This window comes from Anastrepha obliqua, chromosome 5 (genome assembly GCF_027943255.1).
Source record: "Anastrepha obliqua isolate idAnaObli1 chromosome 5, idAnaObli1_1.0, whole genome shotgun sequence".
NCBI lineage: Eukaryota > Metazoa > Arthropoda > Insecta > Diptera > Tephritidae > Anastrepha > Anastrepha obliqua.
The window spans coordinates 75686490-75705798 of NC_072896.1; the positions used below are offsets into that span (position 1 = coordinate 75686490).

At 36.1% G+C, this 19309-nt stretch overlaps 1 protein-coding gene across 2 annotated transcripts in view; it reads right to left on the reverse strand.

The window, feature by feature from the left end:
- The window catches only part of LOC129247702 (uncharacterized), a 117289-nt gene that overhangs the window by 95383 nt on the left and 2597 nt on the right, over positions 1-19309 (reverse strand). The window lies entirely within an intron of this gene.

Below are 19309 nucleotides of genomic sequence, written 5' to 3' on the forward strand. Positions count from 1 at the left end.
CGGAAATTCCCAATATTATAGCTTCTATGGCACATTAACTAGGTAGAGAGCGGTCCACACGCTCCTGTACCTCAAACTTCAAACTCGTTTTTCTCGAAACTACTTCTTCCGGCACGATCCGCATGATAACTCATTTAGTTTTTAATATTTTTTGATGCGGTTTTTTTAAGTACTCGAAAGTGTTTTCTCTATAGATTTGCTCTTTATACTTTTTTTTTAAATGCCGTAAATTGCAAAATTTTTCGAAATTCAAAAATCCGGCCTGACAGACTATAACACAACTTTATTTTACAAGCAGTTTTTCACTTCTTACCGATCCATCAACATTTCAAGGAGAAATGATACAGAACGTGGAGCTATTTTTTTTTTTCATTGTACTTTGCGTCACATGATTTTTTATATACTAATTTTTGCAAAGAAAAATTAAAATAAATTTGTTTATAAAGTTTAAGTGCTAATAAACAATGTATACAATTTTTATTAGGTGCGAAACTAAGTTCTCGCTTTTACTTCATGAAAATACAACTACATTCTGAAAAAATGGTTACAAGTGAATCATTGAAAATATTGCCCATCACTGGCTACTACTTTTTCTCATCTGCCTGGTATATCTCGGATACCGTCGAGGTAAGACTGTTCATCTTTTGAGGCTATCCACGGATACAGCCATATTTTGATGTCTTCGTATGAATGGAACTGCTGGGCAGCTGGACCATGTGTCATCGATCGGAAAAGGTGATAATCGGATGGCGCAATATCTGGAAAATATGGCGGGTGAGGTAGGATTTCCCATTTCAGTGTTCTCAGGTAGGTTTTAACGGGTTTGGCAACGTGAGGCCGAGCGTTGTCATGCTGTAGAATCACTTGTTCATGCCTCTCCGCGTATTGCGGCCACTTCTCGCGCAGTGCTTTGCTCAATCGCATCAATTGAAGTAGATACCGATCCCCAGTGATGATTTCGCTTGGTTTTAACAGTTCATAATAAATAACACCAAGTACATAGCATAATCTTCGCAGCGTGAATAGTCGGCCGAGACGACGACGTAGAAGCATGACTGGGTAGTCCCCATGACTTTCTTTTCTTTGTATTGCTGTAATGAATTCATTTTTCATCACCCGTCACAATGCGGTTTTAACTCATAAGGAACCCAAGTCCCCTGTTTCTGAATCATTCCCAAAGCATGCAATCACTTGGAAATGGATTGGCGGGTAACTCCTAATCCTGAAGCAAGCTCTTCTTCCGTTTGACACTGATGTTCAAGTTTTTTAGCCTTCCTTCACGCGGACGGTCGTCAACATTAAAATCAACGTCTTTGAAGCGACGGAACGAATCTCAGCACGTTGTTTCACTTAAACTTTTTGTAGCTCTCGATGCGCTTCAGCCGCTGTTTTTTTCGAATGAAAATCAACACTTCCAGCCAGCACTGCCTAACCTAGCCGATAGCTAACATTGCTCCTGAGGCAATAGAACTCTGAGAAGTAATTTTTTCTTGTCTTCAGCCACATGTGTATTCACTTTTACCTTCGTGCTTGCATTAACCTTAGCGGAAATCTTATTCCTAAACCGCTGCTTAACAGGTTCCATGAATTCAGTGTCAATATGAAAGCATACATTTAGGAGTCACATACACTTAAATGCCTTCGCTTTTGGATTAGTTATATTTTTATACTGGCTTTTTCGTTTTATACTAAACTAATTTTGAAATAAAGAATAATTTTCTTGCCCAGCATCAAAATAACTTTCAAATGATTTACAAGCATTTATACCTTAGAATTACAGTTTAGCTGTATAAAATCTTCGCAAGGTAGCTTATCTCAGTTTGAGTATAAAAATAACGCGAGAACAAGATGACCTCCACCTTCAGGTGATATTTTTATCCCAGGAATGTGTCACTAAACCTAGTTGCATGAGATATCTTCTAAGCTAAGGCTGCTAATAAATACTTAGAGATTCTTGGTATATGAAATCTTAATGCTTAGGGGCTCAGCTCTACAACACTTGCGATATTCCAAAAGCTCTCTGGCGTACTCCGGAGACACAAGATACGCAAAATATGCTCAGACGCTTCACCATCGGCAAAAATAAGCCGACAATCTATCTCAGTTTTAGTTAAGCAGTGCTTTTGAAAATTCAGTCGGTTGTGACCGGTTAGGTAACCAGTAAGCAACCTAATGTCAGTACTACGTAACGATTTCTGAGGTTATGACAACTAAAATGTAATTGAAAACTTTTTGTCATACAGTTTTCTTTCATGAACGGTTAGAAGAATTGTCGGTTACACGATTTTACACCAAAGTTTACATGAAAAATCTCTTTCATTCTAAAGTTGTCACTACCAATTTTTTTCCTATAAAGCCAAATCTTAGAGATTAGTTGTCTATCAGACCAAGGTTCACTAGGAGTTGTAACGTCAAACGATGATGCTGATGGTATTTATAAACCGTTTGAGAGCAATATTCTAAAATAAGGAGATCCAAAACTTCGTTCATTAGGTAAGCTGTTTGAAAGGTGAAATCAGAAAGTTGTTGTGGACAAAGCGCTCATGCTTTGACTACAATCTTAAATTGAACTTTCTATTTTAATATTTCATAATTCAGAGCTACGATACGCTTAAGGGATCCCGGTGGTCTAGAGCTCGAAAATTTAGGGTATTTTCAGGAATCTTTTTTTACAATAAAAAAAATGAAAAACAATATTTAAATTTGTATGGTTATTTTTTTATTTAACTTCTTTCATATACAAAAACAAAAAATATTTGTAATAATTTTAAAAGTAGCGCTGAAGTTGGCCCTCCCGAAAACTTGGACCTGGACGGTGTTGTCCAATTTGGCTCTTCTATTTATCTGAAACACAAAAACCTAAAAAATTATTAATCAATACGACCGTAGCTATGTTCCATACTAGAATTAGAAAAAATTTACAAAATGGCGTGTTTCTGAATTTCACACTCTAAAAATCGAGTTGTTTTTTCAGTTTTTTAATCAAAAAAATACGAAATAATTGAAATAGGTATATAATAATATGATTCTAGTAAGGGCGATAGCCATTGATGCTGGGAACAACATATTGGAATTTAAGATTTCGATTCGGTTGAATAGTATTTTTGTTTTTTGACAAGACCAGCCGAAAAAGTAATTTTGAGACAATTGAGTTTAAAGTTTTGAGACAGTATATTCTTAAAAGCGTGTACTTTCGAAATATCAAAAAAACATCAATTTTTTTTAATTCTCGACCACTGGGACCCCCCCTTAAATATTTATGTGTACAAAATTTTTCAATTTTTAATAATTTCATTAAAAAGTCTAATTATTTAAAACAATAACGTCCCACTCCAAACTGGAGGCCAATTAAAAACAATTGCAACGAATAACACGCACATACATACATACGAGTACAAGCATCCCCACAAAATAAATGCATACATGCAATGTGAACAAAAAATGTTGATGTGGGCGCATGTATGAAGAAATATGTGCTGACAAACAATAAATGTGCGCTTCCAGAGAAATCACTGAAATGTCGAATAATAAACGAGTTGGTTTGTAGTCGCACAACCGCGAAAATGCATATAAAAATTTTCACCATATTTTTATTGTCACTTTTTATACAACATTTGGCTTGCTCCTGTTTACGCATGGTATTAAATAAAGTGGTCAAAAAATATTTCATACATGTATTTGCACAGGCATAATAAGTATATATATAACAACAAAAAGAGTTTCGCAAAAAAAATGGAGTAATTAAATCCTTCTTCACTTTGGTTAAGTGCAGTTCTTTGTCGCAACTTCCACAAAAGCGTATGTACAAAAACTTTGCTATTTTTGTTGCAATTGTTGTATTTGATATTTTTTACTGCGGCTTGTCATTGCGTGTATATAGGACACCTTGCTGCTCCTTTTTTATACCTTCGCATTTTTTCTCACTCAATATTTGTGGATTTACCTCCCAACTTACGATTGTGGTGATGATTTCATGATGAATTGCTGATGGAAGTAAAATACTTTTTTGGTGGAATATATTATGGGGAATAAATTGCGCTGTATAAAAAATGGTGGACCAAATGAATGGTCTCCAAACAAGAATGCATAAAGTAGCTATACATGGGTGGTCACACAGCTCGAAATGCAATTGAGCAGCGGTACTCGGAATAACTTCTCATAAGTTCCACCCAGTGAGCGCAACTATAATTTTCTGACCAAAGGGGTTTTGAGCAAACTGGACAGCTCTGGTATTGAAGCACTCATGACCCCCATGACTTTTCTCGCAGGCAAGTCAAATTTATAAATTCTTTGATTACTAATTTTGAATTCGTAGGCCGATCCGCCTAGTTAGAGTAATCTTCCACTGAACTAATGGAAGGAAAGGAAAATAATAAAATGTATTGCTGAAAGGGGTCCAGCGTAGCAGAATGGGTTGGTGCATGACTACCATTCTGAATTCGGAGAAAGTAGATTCGAATCTCCTTGAAACACCATAATAAAGAAAAAGTTTTTTCTAATAGCAGTCGCCCTTCGGCAGGCAATGGCAAACCTCTGAGTGAATTTCTGCCATGAAAAAGCTCCTCATAAAAAAATATCTGCCATTTGGAGTCGGCCTAAAACTGTAGGTCTCTCCATATCCGCTACTGGCTACTAGGAAAACAATCAACCCTAAGCTTATTTAATAAACAAATGATATACAAATCAATAATTAGACCGACATGGACCTACGGACTAGAAATTTGGAGGACTGTCAGTAAATCAAACCTACAAATCATACAAAGAAGTCAATCTAAGATGCTAAGGACAATCACAAACGCAAATTGGTACATAAGAAATGACAATATTCACCGTGACCTCGGCATAGACACTGTCACTGAAACAGTAAAAAAAGCAGCAGTAAGCATATCTTGCGACTACTACTGCACAAAAACGATGAAATGAGACTGATACCGGGAATGGAACTTCAATCAAGAAGACTAAAGCGCAAAACACCCACCAATCATCTTGCTCGAAATGCTACCAAAGACAACCAAACCCTAACACCAATTACTTATTGTTAATATTTAGAGATTGTAATTTATAAAAAAAAACTTGGCTTCCTGCACGGTACAGCCAGCAGGCATACGGGTAACGTGACCATCTTAAAAGCTGTGCTTTAACGAATTCTACAGCTGTCGCGTTCTGAGTAAGATCGTTTAGTGCCGAGTTAGACCGTATTCTATAGGTACCGTCATCCATTCTTATTGAGCCTAATTTTTCTCTTCGGGTTAGCAATCTATAGTCCACAAACTTAAGAATCCACACTTCACATCCAAAAAATTGGACGGATAAGGATTTTATACAGAGCCCACTTTGTAGTTTTAACTAGAACCGGGACTTTAACAAACTAAAGTGAGTATAATACGCTTTATTGGCGATGTTGATGCAATTCCCGACTGTTGAATTAGCGCTACATATGAACACAACTCTCAGATATCTAAAGTATAGGCTCCCACTTGAATATTTGGCCCCTGCGTAAGCTGGCGCGACTTCGACAAATATTTGGTTTTGCTCTCGTTTGCAAAAACTCCAATATCGTTCGCAATTTTGTTAATTTTTAAGGAATTGTCAAAGTCAAAAACCCAATTAGCTGTATAGAACAAAGCGATTCTATGGAATTCCTATACGATTTCCTATTTTGTATTTGGCTACCAAACAACTTTGCAACTAAAAAACGAGAAGAACTCGATTTGAAATTAAATAAGCTATATTACCTTATTGTCAGGCGCTTAATTCGCAACAAATTACTTATTTACAAATAAACACTAATACCGGACTTGGACTTATGGTATACAATTTCGAGGGTACGCTAGCCAAAAGTACTTCCACTCTATCCAACGTCTGCAAAACAAAATCGTATGAAGCATAGTAAGCGTGCCATAGAATATAAAGAATAGTGACCTCGATCGTAATCTTGGCATACCAACTCTGGCTGAAGTAACGAAGCGACTTGCCATAGCTCACAAACAGCGACTAAAAAATCATACTTCGGCTGAATTCTTCTCGTAGACGTTTAAAACGCATAACGGTAGCAGGCCTTATGGAGAGCGAAATGCGATTATAATGTTAAGTACTTCTTAAAACGAGTTAAGATATTAAATAAAAATTACTTATTAGTAAAGGGTGTTTTTTTAGAGGTTAGGTTTTCAAGATGAAATAAAACGTATATAATTTAATGTTATGGCCAAGAATTTAGCTTTATTATAAAGATAAGGGTTTGCCATTATGTTTTAAAAATGATTTCGGGCAAGTGGCCGCCGCGGCTGGCTCGAATAAATTCCAGCCGAGAGGCCCAATTTTCGACCACTTTTTGCAGCAATTGGGGCCGTATGTCAGCAATAACGCGCCGAATATTATCTTCCAAGACGTCAATCGTCTCGGGCTTATCTGCGTAGAGGCCACGCCACAGGTCCACGGCGCGAGATAATGCGCTCACCAAAATTTTCCTTCAATAAATCGATTGTTGCGTTGGCTGTATGGCATGTAGCGCCGTCTTGTTGGAACCAAAGGTCGTCCACATCAACATCGTCCAATTCAGGCACGAAAAAGTCATTAATCATGGCTCTATAGCGCTCTCCATTGACTGTAACATTATGGCCGGCTTCATTTTTAAAGAAATATGGACCAATGATTCCCTCTGCCCATAGAGCACACCAAACAGTGATTTTTTGAGGATGTAACGGCGTCTCAGAAATGGCTTGTGGATTATGTTCACTCCAAATGCGACAATTTTGCTTATTGACATACCCATTCAACCAAAAGTGAGCTTCATCGCTGAACAAAATTTTCTTGTGATGCGTCGCGCGAACCGAACCATTATTTTCGTAATAAATTTGCACGATTTGCAAACGTTGTTCAGGTGTAAGTCTATTCATTATGAAATGGCAAAACAAACTGAACATAAATCAGGTGACAGCTGTCAAAAAGACCATCTATGAAAAAAGTAGTGCCAACTTGAAAACCTAACCTCTAAAAAATACACCCTTTATAATTTTATATACTACTTCGGGGAAAAAAAATCTAGATGGCTGCAGTGATCGATCCAAACCAGAGCTAACGGAAAGGAAGGTTCTACTGTGTATTGGGTGGGACGTGAAAGGAATCATTTATTATGAGTTGCTTCCGTATGACCAAACACCAAATTCAGATTTCAACTGTCATTAACTGGACCGTTTGAAGCTAGCGATTGGCCAGAAATTACTAGAATTGGCCAACAGAAGAAGTGTTGAGTTTCATCAGGACAACGCAAGGTCACACACGTCTGTAGTGACTCGCCAAAAACTCAGTGAACTTGGTTAGAAAGTTTTAATGCATACACCTTATAGTCCGGACCTGGCACCAAGCGATTACCAACTTTTCCACTTATAGCAAAACTTCCTGAGTGATAAGAAATTGGTATTAAGAGAAAATTGTGAAAACCAATTACTAGAGTTTTGCGTCAATAAGAACTGAGACTTCTATGAAAGAGGCATTATAAAGCTGCTTTTAAATCGCAAGAAATTATATAACAAACCGGTGCGTATATGACCCGAATCGGACAATCCGAAACATCTTAAATAAAGTTTTGAATTTTATGCAAAAATAATGGATTATTATTCCCCAACCTTCTAAAAATGAATAAGAATCGTTAATTAAAAACAAAAAAACCTTTGTATAAAAAAATCAAATAGTTAAGCGTTTAGACTTTTTCTTAGAAGTTAAAAAAAAAAATACATGACAGATAAAAATTAACTAGACCTAGAATTTTTCATTAATTGTCTCCCATGTAAAAGCAGTTACTCGACAACGTTTAAGTGGTTACTTTTTACACAAATGTACAAACACAGGCATGCATACGAGTATATGGCATTTCAGCATGGATTGTCTATTTATGCAGGCTCCACATAGCTGCTCCACACATTTAATTCACATGGCGCTAGAGACAATAAATGTAAAAAAATGTTATAAACACACCTGCCATGGCCCATCAATTTGTATAACGAAATAAAATTCAACAAAAAAAAGAAGTGATTCCTTAATGCAACCGCAAGTGCTATACATGTGGACATCTGAATAAAAAAGGGAGAAACGCTTCAATCTCCCAGTAATTAAGAAAACGAATTAAAAATCGGTAATTGTCAACAGACGCGATATTCAACTAAATTACGTGCTAAAATTACGTTTCACATCACATTGCTCTGACGACCGTGCACGTTTTAGCTTGGAGCAAATATTTATTTAAGAATTTTCCCTTTTAAAAACAACCATTCAATAAAAAGCTTTACTTCCTTATTTACGAGTACAAGTCAGCAAAGCTCACACGCACCTTAATCAGACACTCAGTCTAAATCTGTATAATTATAAGGTTTAAATGCCAGTTGATGGCCAAAAAAAAAACATGTCGAACAAGCGCCAGCAAAATCTCGCCAAAAGCTACTACAGGTTCAGTCAATACGTCAGTAAACAACAACCAAGTTAATTTTTATGCAGATAAGCAGTTAAAACAGAAAGCAAAAGGTAGTCGAAATTATTCCATAACTTATTTTAAGGCAAGGCAAATACATATATTTTCGCTGAGCCATAAAATCGCTGACGTAGACGTGCAGATTTGTTTAGTTTATTTTGGAAGAAAGGCTGATAAGATCATATATCTTAATATTTAGTATATCTGTATGAAAATATGGTACTGCCCAGCTCACTAAGGTAATTATTGTACCCAGTTATAATTGCAGGAAAAATTAGTATATGAAAGTACAGTGTTGTGCAAATCACGAGTAGGATTTCCACGAAATGAAAGTATGTGCGTTTTCGTTTTTTTTTTGTCTTTGCATTTTATGAACTAATTTAAAGACAAATTTTAAGAAATGATATAGAAAGTATTTTCTTAACTTTATTAGTGTTAATTTAGAACTGGGCGCTTAGTTTTCAGTGGATTTCTAATTATTTAACATAATACCCAAAATTTGTATTCTAGATATAGGCGTGGAAGACAACCATACATTTTTCTCCTTGAAATGATAAAACAAAACAGAAATATTGTTGGAATGAGATTTTTTATAATCTAGCAGATAATTTCATCTAATTTATTTTTTGAATATGATGGATGGCATATGTCCGCCGCGACTACGAGTTACATGGTTTGATTTTTGACTACTTTTTCCCATTAATCCGAATTATAAATCTAAAAAAGCCCAATCAGTAAAAATGCAACGCAAAAAGGTGATAGTTTGGCTTCAATTCTTGCACGAGCTATATTCATAGGCACGTAAGCCAAGATCCTTGCGTAAAATTTTACACGTAGTCGAATGGCAATGATCAAAAAGATCAATCGACATTTCGACGTCTGCTTTAGCATCTTCATTCCGAAGAGATTTATTTTTTCCAAGTAAGTTTCCACAATTTGGAAGCGTTATTCTTGCGTTAAACTTATATATGGCGTGTACACCTTTTTCGCGTGTTTAGCCGAGCTCCTCCTCCTATTTGTGGTGTGCGTTTTGATGTTGTTCTACAAAATTAAGGGACCTACAGTTTCACGCCGACTCCGAACGGGCAGATATTTTTATGAGGAGCTTTTTCATGGCAGAATATAGAATGTTTGCCATTGCTTGCCAAGGGGCGACCGCTATTAGAAAAATGTTTTTCTTAACAAAAAAATCAACACAGTTTGCCATTCTCATATACAAAAAATAGTTTAAATAAACTTTAAATTAAATTGGAAGTATAATGAATTCTTAAACTTCATTCGAAAATATAGCAGGCCAAAATCATTTTAACAGAGTTTTCTAAACTTCATACCGCTAATTTGGAAAGTCAGATCCATAATTTGTATACAAAGAAATGTTGATAAGCCTTCCATTGGTTCAGAGATGAGAAAATAAACTATTCAATTGCGTCTTAATGACTTAAAAATACTTCTACCCCAGAAATGTATAATTTGAATGCCTCAAAGTTATCAATTTTCAATAGTGAATAATTCTTAGACAGTTACTGTTTAAATATCATATTTGTCGAATATACAACGTTGGACAGTGTTAAAATTATTGAAACTTATTACAAAAATGGTCGATCTTTAAAAACAACATAACGCAACATCCATTATTTTTTAGGTGGAAATGACTGTCTGAATGAGTTGACAATTCAAAGGTTGGTTAAAAAATGTCAAGAAACCGATTCTATCGAGGACTGAAAATGAACTGGCATACCAAAAACTTGACGTTCTGTTGAAAGTATTGCTGCTGCAGCGCAAAGTGTTGCTAAATAAACTTAAACATTGATATCTCGACGTTCTCAACATTTACACATTCATGAATCGACTGTTGTGGACTTTTAAATGATGCCATTTTTCACATATAATTGGTAAGTGCTGTATTTTTAATGGAAATTATGAGCCCTTAAATAATGGAAATTTTTACCCGTTTTATTTTATAGCTATATATAGGCGCGTATTTTGGCGCTGATTCTCAGCGAAAAGCAGATGAGCGTCAAGTAGTTGCGATGCGACCGAAAACTTTAAAGCTCATTTTCTCGACTTTTCAATTTTATGATTTCTCTGTATTGGATGGCGTAATTAAAAAATAGTTATGAATCTTTTGGAATGCATCACAACGTAAATCAGTGTCAGCCAGATCGTAAGCTGTGTTTTTGCTTTGTTTTGTCAGAAATATATTTTTTTCTTTGTTTTTTTTGCATATAAAAAATGTCCCCCAAAAAGGTTAGTTAATATAATATTTTTTAAGGCTTCAGCAAAAAAAAAACTTCGATAAACCCACATATGATTACCGAAAAAAAATATTTTTTGTTTGGTTAGAGTATTTGTTGTTTACATTAGTGAAAATCTTACCTTAATTTTAACAAACAAATTTTAAACACATTTGCTCGCTTCGTTACACTGTGCGGTGTCATAGTTTCAAACTCATGTGGCTTGAAGATAACTTTAAAAGAACTTGTAATAAGATATATCTGCGAAACCCAAGCTTAACATTCGGATGCTGTTTGCAGTTCTTACTGGATCAGAAGGCTGAGCATAACTTTCATTAATTTCTGCAAGAACTGATGTGATGAAAGTGCATGGAAGATCGTTAAGCCTTCACAAACTTTTCAATTATATCAAACATCACTCACTTGAGCGTTGAATCGCTCTTACGCTTGCCTGACCTCCTACAAATACAATGCAGAGTTTGGTGGTTTTCAAAAGAAGCTTCAAAATGAAAATCCTTATTTCTTTTGAAATAAAATTGTGTACTTTATTAAATAATTTTAAAATGACTTCTGTTTGTTTGCGGATGTATTTTCTATGGACTCCGAAATCACTGAAGCGATTTTGTGAAATTTGGGTGTAGTATACGCAGATATACCAGGGATGGTTTCCAAGTACATTTGGACCCTTTCAATGGGGCCACAGTCAGAGAAGCCATTTATAAAAATTGCACTTGCGATGATCCTCAGCAATATTCCATTTAATTTCGCGCACTTACATTTTGCGCGGTCGTCTTTCTCCATAGCAATAAACAAAACACAAGGTAAGTCATTGCATTAATCATTAATCATTAATCATTACATTAATGATTTTTTTAATAATTATATTAATCATTCCACTAATCGGTACATTAATCATTAAGTCTCAAAAATCGACGTGTTTTGCACGATTTGTTAAGGGCGAATGGAAATTTTTTTTATTTTTATTTTTTATATAAAAATTTCGTTATAATAAAATACTTTGCCTTAACAGCAGTAGAAAACAGGGCCCTAGAAACTGCTCACATCTCTAGAAAAAAAGTCCAGTAATGTCACTTGAGGCTAAACTTCATTCAAATGCGGAATGAACTTGAGCTAGGATTTCTGCTAGAACACTCTGGGATCAAGGCAATTAAATGGCTTATGAATTTCTTCGTTCTTCGATGTGTCTGTAGTGCTGACAGCTACAAAACAAGCAAGCGTTTCCTGAAAATGCCTCTTTGGGTGATTAGAAAATTTTTCGCAGACAGAAAAGGTGTGAACTATGACTTCTGATGGGCGTGAGCACGGGACAGAATCCATGTGGATGGCATGTGGTCATCATTGGCATCATTAACGATGTAATGTAGATATTCTGTTTGGAGGATAAAGATAAAAAAGATCATTTTCCTTGGAGCTGTCCGACTTTTGCCAGACTTCTGTAGTACATTTTTAGATCAGATGTATTCTATTCCCCTCAACAAACTGCTGCGATTTTTAAAAGTTCTGGAAAATATGCACCCGAGAAACAAATCCCGACCCAACCTAGATTTTTTCTCTAGGTTTTAAGTATAATAGGAAATATTGCCTTATACCTACATATATAATAGGCGCGTACACCCTTTTTGGGTGTTTGGCCGACCTCCTCCTCCTATTTGTGGCGTTCTTCTTGATGTTTTTCCACAATTGCAGGGACCTACGGTTTCAAGCCGACTCCGAAAGGCAGATATTTTTTTTATGAGGAGCTTTTACATAGCAGAAACACACTCGGAGGTTTGCCATTGCCTGCCGAGGGCCGACCGCTATTGGCAATCATTTTTCATTTTGGTGTTTCACGGAGATTCGAACCTACATTTTCTCTGAATTCCGAATGGTAGTCACGCACCAATTTTGTTTCGGAAATATTGCCTTAGTGCTTGCAAAATTCCGGCCATCCACAATTCCACTCTATTCCATTCCAAATAAAAAAACAATCCGAAACAAAACAATTTCTAAAATTTCATCAATTTCATTTTCGATTTTTAATTCAGATACCCACAAAAATGTACGCATGCATAATAGTTTATACGCATACTTTTTCTTTCATGTTCTGCCGCAGCACTTTGGAGCGCACTCATACGCCCCGTACGCCTCACACATCAAATTAAAGCAAAGTAAGGCACTACAGCACTTGCGTCACGGTCGTCACTGGCATTGCTGCATGAAATAACTTATCATGTATCTAACATTGAAAAATTCGTTTAATCTAAGCTTTTGCTCGCTTTAACTGCCAGCGTGTGTGAATGTAGAATTTACCGATTTGTGCAAAAACAAAGCAGCCAATTAGCAGCAGTCACTTTTTCACTTGGCTGCCATTTTTTCTCACAACCAAGTGCTTGTGCACTAATAGGTATTCACGTACAGTCACACATAGATACATACACAACTTTTTTTATAGTTGCATTTGTGTGTAGAAACCCATACAGCTATTAACATACAAATTGCGCATGTGCTGGTGACTCTGAATTAGTTGCATACCTACACCTAGGTGCATACGTACATACATATTTCAAATACCCCACTTCTTTAATAGTTTTTGTAGAAAATTGCTCAGAATTAGCAGCCGCTCGCATTAGGCTTTTCATTTGCTCATCACTTTTTGCTCTCTACCCGGTGATTTTTGCCTTTTCTCACTCGAGCATCACTCTGCATGCCTCATTTCTTGTATTTATACTTCGGAAATTATCAATTAGTTAAGCAGTGATACATTCACACACACGTACAAATGTATATACTTAGATATATAATATATATAGATAATATATACAGAGATACACACACGTACATTAAAATTAAATTTACTTATAAAACTCAAAGGAAAAAATCAGTGTAAATAGCAACTAACAGCTTTCACAGCGGGCATTAATTAAAGAGAGCGAGTGTTAAGTCACCGACCAAAAGTAATTGCTTTCACCACAAAAGGTATAGTGCTCATGCAACAGTTATACTCCCTAATCACAAGCCTATTTGAGTCTCGGTTCGCTAGTGGTGTGAGTACACTCGCATATGTATCTTTGTGCTTACAAATACACGAGATGATTTGATTTATTAATTTCTTTAGTAGCAAAAATAGCTACAAATATATCTAGACTTCGCAAAATTTATTAGAAAATAAAGTGTGGTCTGGCGAAAACCCTGCCCCTGCGTCAATGCTTTCAAAGTACCCAGCTGTACTGTTTGAGGCAAGCGGCTGCAAAGTAAGTACAATTTTCGGTACGAATGAAAATGAAATGAAATCGCTATGAAATTCAGTGTACATTTCAGTTTCCTGAACGTGCAGTGACCTTTTCTAGTCTACCAGATTTTAATAAAAATTACTGCTTTGAACGTTTGGATGTTGGCTGGCGGCTCATCTGCTTTATGGAAATCATTAATTCTGGCGTAAATTACGCTGTGCTTGGATTTTGAACTTTTTTGAAGCAAGTGCTTTTATAATTGAACTTCCGTCCCTCATTTCGCCATATTTTTGAGATAACCTATCTTGAAAATTCTCTAACAGTACTTCAAAATTTGCCTTATTTTTAACTTTTTTTAAGAGTTTGAGAACTTAAAATGATAACGCAAAACAAAAATATTGTTGGAATGAATTTTTTTTTATAATTTGGTAAATAATTGCATGGCACTTATTTTTTAAATGAGCCTGATATATACTTTTTCCAAGAAATCTTACCATATGGCATCAATAGTGGCCTAAAAATGGCAATACATCGATTGCTAAGAGGTTACAAACGTCCAGAATTTTCAAAAAATCGATTTTTTAACAGATTATTATTCTTTATAGTTATGATAGAGAATGTAACTGCTCGACGAGAGTTTAATGTGCACAGGCAGCTGTCGTTCGTTTGAGGCAGAAAGTTTAAACTTGTTTTTCTCGAAACTACTTTTTCCGTCACGGTCTGCAGGATAACTCATACAGGTTTTAATATTTTTTGTCTCAATTTTTTAATCTCAAACTACTGATTTTGGTCCATAATTGGACTAGAATTTTTTTCGTATATTTTGAACTAGTATGAGACTGGCGACCGCCGTAGCCGAATGGGTTGGTGCGTGATTACCATTCGGAATTCACAGAGAGGTCGTTAGTTCGAATCTCGGTGAAAGCAAAATTAATAAAAACATTTTTCTAATAGCGGTCGCCCCTCGGCAGGCAATGGCAAACCTCCGAGTGTATTTCTGCCATGAAAAAGCTCCTCATAAAAATATCTGCCGTTCGGAATCGGCTTGAAACTGTAGGTCCCTCCATTTGTGGAACAACATCAAGACGCACACCACAAATAGGAGGAGGAGCTCGGCCAAACACCTAACAGAAGTGTACGCGCCAATTATTTATTTATTTTTTATTATGAGACTGGTATATTTCTGATCGAAATCTCTTAATTGACATCTAAAAAGACATCCTTCATCATACCATCAAACAGCCCGAAGTGAACTAATGCTTGCTTTACAATATCTCTCTATACGCCTCGGCTCATTACATCCCTCCTTTTAATATTTATGCATCCTGGGGCTTCTTGAATATCATCAATCCCTCAATTTTCCTTTTTTTGTTTTTATATTTATTTTATTTATTTATTTATTGTTTTTTCTTCTTTCTTTTGCGTTTTCTGCTGACCATGACATAAGAGTTGAAGATATTTTCGGAATCGAAGTCTAATCGTCCATTTTTGGTAGGTGCCAAAACGTACCCTCTGCATCTTAGCAAAGCGCTCATAGGACATCATCACGTAAAAAAATCCAGTTAGTTGTGTGGAAGAACGGCAGTTCTTACTAGTTGGATCTGCGGTGCATACTAGTTGTGAGGTTGTTTACAACTAATACATTTAACTACAAAAATATTACTGGGTAGCACCAATACCTATGCGTACGTATTATACTTACAGACATATGTACGTACTTATCTAAGTCACCGATGAGGGTCAAATTTCAATTTTCACTTTTTCCGCAATTTACTTATCTCTCTTTCGCTTCCCTTTACGCACTTTCTTTATTTTACAAAACAAAAGCATAAATTAAATACTCTGCCAGCTTTGTGTTGCTTTACAAATTAACTTTTATCACTTCAACACATAATCCGACTTACTAAATTAGAAAAAAAATTACGATTTAAATATTTATTAAGGAATTCTGTGTGAGGGTTATGAGAAAATGTAAGCTTTGCACAAGTGCTGCTTTGCATGTGTGGATGTCCCATGTGGAAGAGGATTATGGGCATACGTGGGTGTGTAAAAATATCACTTACTCACGCCGCATACTAGTGTAGCAAATTTAGTAATTGTTGTAAGTTCCAATGTCACAATTTAATAAATATTAATTAACAAATTAACTTTTATCACAATTAAGCTCATAGCTTAACTGGTATTAACTAATTAATGTGAGTCACTTGCTTAAGAATGGCTGGTTTTTTTTTGTTTTGTTTTTTGTTTTTGTTTATGCGCATAACACTCATACAGTATTGTGCACAACCTTAGCAACTTTGCTCCTACAGCTAAATATTAGATTCTCTATATTTTGCTTTTATTCTTTCATTTGTGTTTTTTTCGCTCCCTAACTACGAAGGTTATATTTTTAGCCTAACAATGCGAAAATAAACGTTGGTGATTAGAAACTATTTTATTGTTTTTCGAAGTATTCCCCATGATGGTTACACTTTTGCATTCGTTTAAACTAATTTTCGAAGCACTTGGTTCTGCCGCCAACGCGAACACACCTTTTTATCACAAGGTGATTATGCAAAATCTTAGTGATGCTCGTCATGCCCAATAGTGCCTCAATATCACGCTGTATGACACACAGTGCGGCCGATTCCCGAAAAGCTGGCCAAAACTCAAAAAATTAAGTAATTGATTCAAAATTTCTTACTCGGGGGTTGTCGGGGTCGCTGATTACGAATTTGATCTTAAAATTTTGAAAATCCACCCCCTTCCACCCCTATTGGGCACCCCCTCACGTGAAATAGCGTATATTCTAGAACATAATCAAGATGCGCTTGTGCACAAAAAATAGCATAAAAGCCAAGGTTGCAAGTGGTAGCAGCTGAATCTTATTTTATTCAGTAATCATTACTTTTTTGAGTAACCTTTAATAGGTTTCAAAGCAGCATATGACGGCGTTGTATTACTATACAGTTTGAAAACTAAAATTTTATAAAAAAAATTGCAAAAAATATATCTACGTATTGCTGCAGCTAAAAATTTTGTGTCGAGGTATTGATATGTACTAAAGATTTCTCGTATTTTACTAACCTTCCGAAGATGATTCCATTTGGTTTTGTTCAATTTACTCCATTACAAAATCTTTCAAATGTGTACAACTTTCACTATTCATCGACAGCAATACGATGCTCAAACGAAGGCCACGTTGCGACTGAAAATACAGAGGATACTTAGGGTACAGGACGTTACTATAAACGGTTTTCACTACTCAAGGCATTACTGTAGCCAACCCAAAGACAAAAAAACTTTTTTTTTCGACTTTTCGCCAGCTTTTTGGGAATCGGCTGCACTGTGTCTTGTCTTATTAATCTACGTCACAACTTTCGCCTACTATCGCCTACTATCGCATGAAAATGTTCACGGTTTAATTCCTTTTTTGAGTTTTTAAAGTCACTATAAACAACACTAATATGACTCCCACATCAAAATGTTCTGAGCAGGTTATTGATAAAATATGCCAAACTTTTCCATAGCAACGTCAGATGACAACACTAGATGTGCCCAAGCCCAGCTACCCTTGAGCTTTACTATTCATAATCATCGTATTTGTAATGACCATTGGAAGCTAATTGTACACGTAGGTTCTAAAGAGGCAGTGTCCAATGAGAATATCGGTGCACCTCCCAACGTAAATCTTGACTTCGATTGCTCTTTTAAGCTTATATTCAGTTCAAATGAGTTTGGTATTTCTGTTAGCTAAAGATGGTGGAGGCAGACACTCTAAGCATACCACCAACATCCTTTCCTTGCATAAGCCCAGTTCTCGAAATCTCACAGTAGATACTGGGTTATCATTCCGCTAATTGCCACAACCCATGCCGCTCTCTATGCTCCACTAATTTGAACTGATTATATTGTTTTTGTAGGGCTGAATATCATATCAAGGTCAGATGAGATTTTAGCACTCGGAAATTCTCAAAACTATTAAGAAACACTTAGGGAGCTAAAATGTACTATTCCACAATTCTATTTTAAAAACGATTTTCCCACATGAATGAAAGGTGTGAATGAGATAACGTCAAGAACCTTTACCTTCATTGAAAGCTCATGACTAAATAATAGAATTGAGAGTAGCATCCACTAAGAAAAGAAGCAACTAAACCTAGGTCTACGGCTACCAAGCAACTACAGCGTCCTTCAAGATGAGTTACTACCTATAAAAAAAATCTGCGTTGTGGGTCAGGGATTCATCTTTCGCAGCACAAAGGATAATACAATAATACTTAATCTCAAGTAACAATCGATCTTAAAGCCGTTATAAATGAGCTGGCTAAGCGGTGCACCACGAACGTTGTCTGAATCCACGGACACAGAGACATTCCTGGAAATAGCACCGCGGATGAGCTGGCTAGGAGGGGAACTGATCTCAAATTAGTCTTCCCACTATATGAGTATCCTTTTATTCGCAAACAAGCTTTTAATAAGGTCGATCTTCATCACGCAAGCCAACAGGAGATGAACCACTTGAGCCCTCTTTGGAGGTAACAAGGCAGGTCTGACTTAAAAGGAATGAGTGCAGAAGTAGGTGACTGAACGACCTAGATCGGCCTTCCAATAGTACAGGATTTGCTAACATCGCCAGACACTGCCTAATTATAATACATCGACAATGTATGACTTCTATCGCAGCTGCAAAAACTAGAAGGAGATGGAGAGCATTGAACTTTTCCTCTGCCACTGTCCCACTGTTGCCAAAACGCGGAATCGCTGTGGAATCTCTTACTTTTACTTTAAATGGCAGACTTAGAATCCTCAGGCATCCACAATGTTTCGTCTTTTATTAAAGAAATGAAGTGGCTGGCATTTTAGAAATTAGAAAGAGAAACTTCAATTCAGATAAGATATATTACAATGCACCTCCAGCCCTAAGTGTGCTCCTCTGCACCTTCATTTGGAGTGGCAGCCACCATAGCCTATCCAACTAACTTATGAAACTAGTGGGACAGTTTCTCCGAAAATCACTGTGATCAGCGACCCGTAGACGGCTTTTTAAAGCCGGCGTCATATTTTACTGTTGATTCAGCCTAAAATAAACCGCAGTGTCCAGGTAGATGAAGATTTGTATTTAGTGAGAAATAATTGGTATGATTTCACTCTCTTGCCTCTCTCTTGTCGTTAAGCGTAAAGAAATCTATGAAATTAGCTGCGTTTTCTGATTTCAGATCCGTTTCTCCCGGGAATATTTGTGGGAAATTTCTTGTCAAAACTGTATAAAGCTTGGAGCGATTCCACGAAAAGGGTTCCAAGTATTTTAGACATTGTCATAAAGTTTTCTATAAAATCCTTTATTTGTAAAATTGAATATAATAAGAAGTAAATAGAAATTTTTCTTTTTAAATTTAATA